Here is an 8,492-nt window from a genome sequence, read left to right on the forward strand (position 1 = left end):
TGCCATTAATACACATATTCCAGTAAAAACATTTGGCAGAATATGGTCCAGCAATAATAATAATTTGCACTTGTAGCTCAAAACTAATAGCTCAAAGCACTTCACAATGTGCTGTTTAATTTCTGCTCGTTCCCATATGCTACTTATTTCATCTTCATTCATCCTGCAAGGTATGTGAGTATATGACTTTCATTAAAATAATAAAAATAAATGAAATGTTTAATACGGAAAACACTGAATAGTTTTTTTACAACTGTCTATAATAACTGGAGAGCTGGTGGCTGGGGAAGGACACATAAGGAATATTTATTTGTTTTTTCTCCATGCTCTAGGATCACATGGTGGAGGTGAGTGCGAAAAAGTTCTTGCAGGTGACATGCTAATTTGGGTAATTGACTTTACCTGGGCTTTGAGAGTCAAGTTTCCGATAACAACTCAGGACGGTTTTTTGCTTTTTTTTATTTTTTATTTTTTATTTTTAATTTTTCTCTGATAACCTCAGCATACAGCACCCATGGAGGAGAGGAGCAGACCATTTACTTGTTAAGCACCTAGCCTAAAGATCTCCTCTATAAGGTTGCAAGATTTATCACTAAATCTCAGTATTCTCTTTGGGGATCTATGGGTTTCCTCAATCTTTGGCTGGCTTCTGACTATGCCTTCGGACAGAAAGCCATGGTTTTTTCCACACTCACCTTGTTTGGTTCTCTTCTCTCAGAATCATAGTCCTATATGAGACTTTGTAAAGACATAATGAAGATCTTAGTTGTTGGCTAAGATCTGAAAATGAGTCAAATACTTTTGTCCAATTTTCTGGTTGTTTTACAACGAGAAACTATGTTAGTCCCTATTAATCCCTGGCCATCCATGGAAGTCAATTTCTCTTAATAAACATGTATTTATTAAAATGTTCTTTCTTCTAGTCGTAGGTTTGGCAAACTACATTTAGCAAGATTTTTTAAAATCCAAATTGTAGGGGCACCTGGGTGGCTTAGTCGGTTGAGTGTCCGACTTCAGCTCAGGTCACGATCTGGCGGTCCGTGAGTTCAAGCCCCGTGTTGGGCTCTGGGCTGATGGCTCAGAGCCTGGAGCCTGCTTCGGATTCTGTGTCTCCCTCTCTCTCTGCCCCTCCCCCGTTCATGCTCTGTCTCTCTCTGTCTCAAAAACAAATAAATGTTAAAAAAAATTTTAAATCCAAATTGTCAAGTTGATTTTTGTATCATTTTTCTTAATATCCTCTTATTACCTCCTTAATGTCTGCCGTATCTGTTGTGATTTCTCCTTTTTCATTCCCGATATTTATTTGTACCTTCTCTCTTATTCCTTGATCAGTAGGTTAGAGCTCTATCAACTTCAGCTCTTAATCTGGCACGATGTAGTTTTCTTTTCTATTTCAGACATACACACTCTTTGACTAAATCCAAAGTTAGTGAGGAGGGGAAGGAGAAGGGGAATGTGAATGAATGTCTGCAGAATAGTAATTCACAACTCTCACATTGAGTTATTTCTTGTTTGATTCTGTGCTTAAACCAAATTCCATTTATCACCTACATTGACTCATATATGTTTAGCCCCTGACCGTACAAATGGGCACTGCCCTGTTTCTTCATATTTGGGATTCTAGAGAAAGAATACAACTAAACTTAGTGGAAGTAATAGTTTAAGTTTGAGTATTTAATACCATTGTTCAAAATTCTCCCACATGGGAAAGAGTTCTTGAGCATAAATACTGGTTTATCTTCATTTCTGGACTCTTCTTTTCCTCTTCAATACTCTTTCCCGCCCATCTCTACCCACCATCCAGTCTTCAGTCTTTTCTTTATCCATTCATAGATGGGTATTCCAGCTGTTTTCATGCTTGCTGCAGTCAGCATGGCTCTGCAAAGTTGGAAGAAGGCTCAGAACCTGAAGATCCACTAACATTCTTATGAAAGACAGTCTAGTTATCTACTTGTCTGTCCTTTGTAGTCTGTCTATAGAACTTTCTCAACAAAAAGTCCCCTGAAAGCTCATTGTTTCCTCAGAATAAAGGCTCAGAAATGTGTTCTACAAATTATCCCCAAATATTATTCTACACAAATGACTTTTTGTGCTCTCTGTCTCTAAATTTGCAATCTGTCTTTCTCGAGCACATATATAAACACAGGTATAGGCGCAGACACAAAAACAAACCTTTCCTAGCATATGCATTGGTACATTGATGTACATATATCTATGCCAATATTTTTCAATAGAATAAACTTAGAAGGATATAAATGCCATTTAACTGTGATTTCTTAGCCAGAATGAGAGTGTGGGAGGTGATGAGGGGGAAGGACTCTTATACACTTTTGTTTTCTTTAAATTTTTTTCACTGAACTTATAATACTTTTTCACTTAAAGTAAATATATTAAAAATCTATGCCTATTCTCTGTTATGTTTTTTTTAATGTTTATTTATTCATTTTGAGAGAGAGAGAGGGAGAGTGCAAGTGGGGGGAGGGGCGGGGAGAGAGGAAAGAGAGAATCCCAAGCAGGCTCTCCACTGACATTGTTGACCCTATATAGGGCTTGAGCCCTATATAAGATCATGACGTGAATGGAAATCAAGAATCAGTTGCTTAACCAACTGATCCCAGGCACCACTTCTGTGTTCTGTTTTATATGTATTTTTTTGTCACTATCATGAATGGACACATTGATAGTTTAAGTTTTATATACTCTAACCCTGAAATTATTTTCCTGACCTGTGTTTTGTGGATTGTCTGGTTAAGGTATAATCCATCTTGTCATTTTCTTAATGTAACACAGCCCTTAAACCTCTTGACTCCCTGTTTATCTCAGGATGAAATGTGTGCAAACGGCCCTATTTCCTTGCAGAAAGTTCAGAAATCTCCAAACAACCTCCTCTTTCCTTAACATAAATGTAAGCAAGTGTGAAATGTCTTTCAATCAGATTAGTCATCAAGCCGATAGTCTACATTTGGATATCTATATTTAGCAATCAAATTTCCTGGATTTTAATGAGCTTGATCAAATCTATGGTTTAAGACCATAAGTAAATAATTATTGTATAAGTAATTTCACTTTGTTACCATAGTAATGGAAATAGAAGAAGTTCACTTTATGTTCACTGTGGAAACTTAAAATAAAAGACAGTTTTTAAAATGTGTACTTAGAAGAAGGCCAACAACAGCTCATTTTCTATTCTGTCTTTGGATTCCAATTATCATGACATTATTTGTGTTGTACAGCTTTCTCTTAGCTCTGAAAACTTAGATTATTAGACAACAATATCTTGTAAAAATAATTTTAAACATTCTCATATAGTTTCCCTTTGCTTTAAATATACCCCATCCTACGATGGAAACTATATGAAAGAAATATAAGAGATGGTGCCTAAAATCAGGAAGATGATTGTCTTACTGGTGAGACACATACCTAATGATATGTATTCATACGTATAATTACAAAACACAACCCAATATTCTACATAATGAAACTCTAAGTTATGTGAGGTAAATAAATGAGCTGGAAAGGAGGGGAGATTTGAGTAGTGTGGAAGTATTATTTGAAAATATGAGGAGTTCCTATGAAAGCCTTGTGGATATTTAATTCACTGAAGACACGTATTAAAGACAATTACGGTCTATATACCTAGCATGTGCTTTAGGGGATACAAAGATGAATAAAATATGATCCATATGTTTATATACTTTACAGTTTAGTGGGGCATGAAGATGTATAGCTAAGCCCAGAACAGATAGGGTGCTGAGTGCCACACTAGCAAGGGAACCAGAAGACTGGGGAAGTGAACTATTAAATTCCCTTAAAAGAAAAACATTTCAGAGGAAGTGTACTTGATTTAGCTTTTGAAATATTGATAGGAATCCAATAAGAAGAATTGAAGAAAGATGCTAAGGGGAGAAGAGGATGTGGTGTGTTTATTATATTCATGACCATAATTAAAATAGCCACTCTGATCCCATGTCTTTCATTCTTTAACTTTCAATTCCTTTCTATTCTGACTCTGGACTCAGAAAATGACTTTCTTAGTCCAATGAGATGTTAGAAAATTTTGCAGAGGCAGAGGCTTGTAAAAAGCATGCAAGTCTCAAAACGATTGTGTGCCCAAATTTATTCCAATGTTGCCACTCAAATAAGATTCATAGAATGCCCACAACATTTTTTTAAGTGGTGTGTATACGGTAAAGAGCCACCAGCCTAAACTAAACTTAAAGTAAAATTGTATGAAGTCAAATTTTATTAAAACCTCTGGGACCCCAACTTTATAAAGCCAGGAAATAATCTGAGAAAATTTCTCCAAAGACATATTTTCTAATATGCTTCTAAGAGTCGTTGAAGAAGACCGTGAAAAGGAAATAATTCATCGTGTGTTCAAGGCTAAGACATCAGAACTAGGCTAATGAAGGAGCAATATGACCCTTAGATCTGAGGCACCTGACACCATGCTCTTCATTATCTTCAGAGAGCTATGAAGAAGTGAGTCCCATGTTTCCTACTCTTTCCCTTTGTGATTGGCAGTGACTATTATGGATATCTTGCCTTGGTCTCCTCATCGAATTTTGGGAGAGTAGGAAAAGGATAACCTGTCTTAGTTCCTAATTCTCCATATCAAAAGGAGCCACATCTGAGGAGCTCCATGTACTGAAGCTGATGTAAATCACAAGACTCTGAGCTTCGATACTGCTGTTGATTGTGTTAGACTCATACATGTCTTATGAGTGGAGGATGGGTGTATTTTACAAGTTGAGAACCAGATGGGAAAGACTGGAAAAGATGGATTGCATTATTGACCCTAATTCATTTTTCTCCATCTATCTTTATCCTATAACTTTACCTGTGATCTCCTCTACTCTGACTTTGGGTTCAGCCACATGATGGTTTAGCCAGTGGGGTGTCAGTAATGTGATGCAATCAGCAGCTTGAAAAGCCAGTTTGTGCTGGCAATCTTCCGAAGCTGTGACTTCCCCCCTCTTGCCCAGGGCAACCTGTTGGAGGATGAAAGATGTAAAATAAAGGTCAGTCATCTCAGTTAGGACCATCCTAGATCAGTCCAAAGACAGACAATCTAGATGAGCGAGTTAACCCAACTGAGATCAGATATCAGAAGAACTGCCCATTGAACTTTGGACTACATCACTAACCTGTAGGCTCGAGCACAATAGTAAATGACTTATTTTAAGCCACAAAGTTTAAAAAAAAACCACTTGCTATGTGGCATTATTGTGGCAATGGTAGCTGAGATATTGTTCCAGGTAAAAGGAAAGGAAGGATGTGTCCCTGAGGTCTGTCAAAAAACATAATAATATATACTAAATAATGGTTTTTGAACAATTATTCTATTATTCTCAGTTGCTTTACATGTACTCAATCATTTGTTATAATTCTTACAAAGAACTTTAAGTAAATGCTGTTAGAATGCTTATTTTGTCAACGAAGAAACTGAGGCATAGAAAGTTCCAATAGTCTACTTGAATTCAACAGCTGCTAAGTACCTGTTGTAGTAAGAACACTACAAGAAGACATTAAGTGTGAAATATGAGCATTGGTCTGTGACTCACATTGAATTTTGGAGTCAGCAAGATTGTCCAGTAGATCACAGGTTTAATTTAACAGTATCGGAAAGGTCAAGATTGTATATTGAGTTGGAGAAGAGTAATATAAAAGAAGGGCAAAGGGATAAGGCCAAGAGAGCATCAAGAATCAAGAGGCAGACAGAGGTGGAGACAGTAGAGGGTAATAATAATAAAAGTGGTCAGTGAAGAGGAAAGAAAGGTTGAGAAAAGAGAAAAGAAATGAAAGAGGGAAATAGGCAACTGAGCTTCTTGCCCCACAGAAGCTTCAATAACTTAAGGACTGATTAGTTTCTGTTGATTTCTACAGCTTTAAGCCTGATGGAGGCCAACCCGTAGTGGATTCAGAAGGGATTGTGAATTCCAAATGTAAAATGTGTGATTGTGGTCTACTCTTTCCTATCTGCAAAGGAAAAATGCAAAAGAAGAAAAGTTTTATCACTGACAAGAAACAGGAGGAAAGGAATTAAAGAGGAAAATAGATTTAAAAAATTATGGTTAATGAGATGAAATCATGTCAAAAGCGGGAAGGAAAGCGATCAAGAGTTAAACTGGAAGAATTGGTCTGGAATCAGCAAGTAACAGCCTCTTTCATGGAGGAAAAGATGGAAAGTGGAGACGATAGGCATACATGTGACTATGTACAGCAGTAATTGGGATAATCTCATAACTCGTGGCCCATCTTTTCCCGCGTGAAATAGAACATTTTCCCTCTACTGAAATAGGGAGCCCCAGGGGGTGAGTAGAATATTTTAGGGAGATGGCTGTGGAAAGGGAGTTTGCATAAGTTAAGAAAAATAATTGTTAAGTGATGTTAAAGTCCCACTTGTGTTCTGAAAGTATGAATCTGTGTGAAACCAAAACGCTCCATTGTGTAGTGCCCAGGCATCAGATGTAGAGACAAAGACGATTAATCCAGCATTGAGGCTGGTTGGAAAAGAGGAACAGAAAGAGAAGAAATGAGGAAGTAGAAGTTGCAGGTAATAGAACGGAAAAGTAGTCTATGTTGGGTCTAGCCTCAAGTAAGGAAGGACCTGAAGGTGAGGAAAATTAAGAAGAAACACTCCCCGCCCCCCCGCCGACACCCATTACCACTAGGCTCAGATCACACTGACCTTTTCTCTGTTCCTTGAAAACACTAAGTATTTTCTCAATCTAGGCCTTGTTCCAATGATTTCTTCTGCCTGGAACAGTCTCCCCTGATATCTTACTGATTTTTTCTTTTTTTTTTTTTTTTTTAATTCTTTTAATGTTAATTTATTTTTGAGAGACAGAGACAAAGCATGAGAAGGGAGGGGCAGAGAGAGAGGGAGAGGGAGAGAATCTGAAACAGGCTCCAGGCTCTGAGCTGTCAGCCCAGAGCCTGAGGGGTTCAAACTCACGGACTGTGAGATCATGACCTGAGCCAAAGTTGGATGCTTAACGGACTGAGCCACCCAGGGGTCCCTATTTTTTCTTTTTATTCTGATTTCATCTCAAATGTCACCTGCTCTTGGAGGCTACTTCTGTGGACCTTATCGAAGTTGCTGTTCCCATAATCCTTCACACATTCAAGTAAAAGGTAATGTCTTTTGTATTATTTTGTATTATATTCTCAACTGCTTTATCACCTGCCCACTCACTAGAAGGTAAGCTGTGTGAGAGCCTTTACTCCGTGTCCCTGCCAGCAGGTCCATACTCTTACCATGGCACCTGGCACCCTGGAGTGACCCCAGGAATTTGTGTGGCCTGATCAGGGTCGTGCTGAGAAAATAGAATATAGAAGCTTTGATAGGTGGACTAATTCTGAATGGGAGAATATCTAGCATATGGCTAAAGGGTAGTTGCTGAAACAGAGTATAAGTGAGATTACTGTGATGGAGGAGAATAAGGGAGAAGGTCTAGAGAGAGGTCAATGGAGTCAGCAAATGGTTTTTAAATCAACAAGATTTAGAATGCAGACAGAGGAAGACTAAAAATGATGACTCTGGCTGTGTAGCAACTGCTAGGAGTTTCGAAGGAAGGTGAGACAGACTAGAGAATGGCACCGACACCTCGTGACCCGAGGGACTCAGAATAATGAGCAGGTTTCATTTTAGGACCTTAAAGGGAAGTGTGGCCCCAGAGAGAGCCAGTCCTTAATTGTAGCAGGAGTAGTGTCTGAAAAAGCTGAAGAAAGAGAAGGGTGTGTTTAAAATGAATGATTGGTTCCAGATACGCAGCATGTTTCTTTTTCTTTATTTCTGAATCTCTTAGCTTAGTTAAATCATAAACAAAACATAATATTTTAGGGTTTGAGTTAGAGATAATATGTCCACACTGGTGGCAGTGTGGGGCTCGGCATATATTAACACTCAATAAATAATTGTTCAATTACCAAATGGATGATGAGAAATCTCATCCAAATCCTCATCAAGGATCCAGCACATGTGGCCTTGATTTGATTTGATTTTCTGTCTCAGTGAAAATGTTGACATTGTCATTATGCCCTAGAACTGCTCTCTCCAGCGTGGTAGCCACTAATCACATGTGGCTATTTACATCTCAAGTGAAATTAGTTGAAATGAAATAAAATTTGAAAGTCAGCATTTCTGTCCCACTTGCGATATTTCAGAGGCTGAAGAGCCACTTGTGGGCCAGTGGCTACAAGGTTGGACAGTGCAGATATAGAATATTCCCGCTATCCCAGAGAATTCTACCGGAGAACACTGCCATAAAACAAACGCAGCCAAGGCTACTTTTCCCAATTCATTCATCATTTTGTGTGTGTTTTTGACATTTCAGTCTATTCTATACCTGTTGCTCTAAGACACCGGAGAACTGTATTAAGATACACACTTTTTTTTTGTTTTTCATTGACGTTATACTTAAGTCTCCTGCAAACATGCTTGGACATCGGGTCCCCTTCAGTTCAGGCTTCTTAGACCAGCCTATGCT

Source organism: Panthera tigris, chromosome B3 (genome assembly GCF_018350195.1).
Source record: "Panthera tigris isolate Pti1 chromosome B3, P.tigris_Pti1_mat1.1, whole genome shotgun sequence".
Taxonomy (NCBI): Eukaryota; Metazoa; Chordata; class Mammalia; order Carnivora; family Felidae; genus Panthera; species Panthera tigris.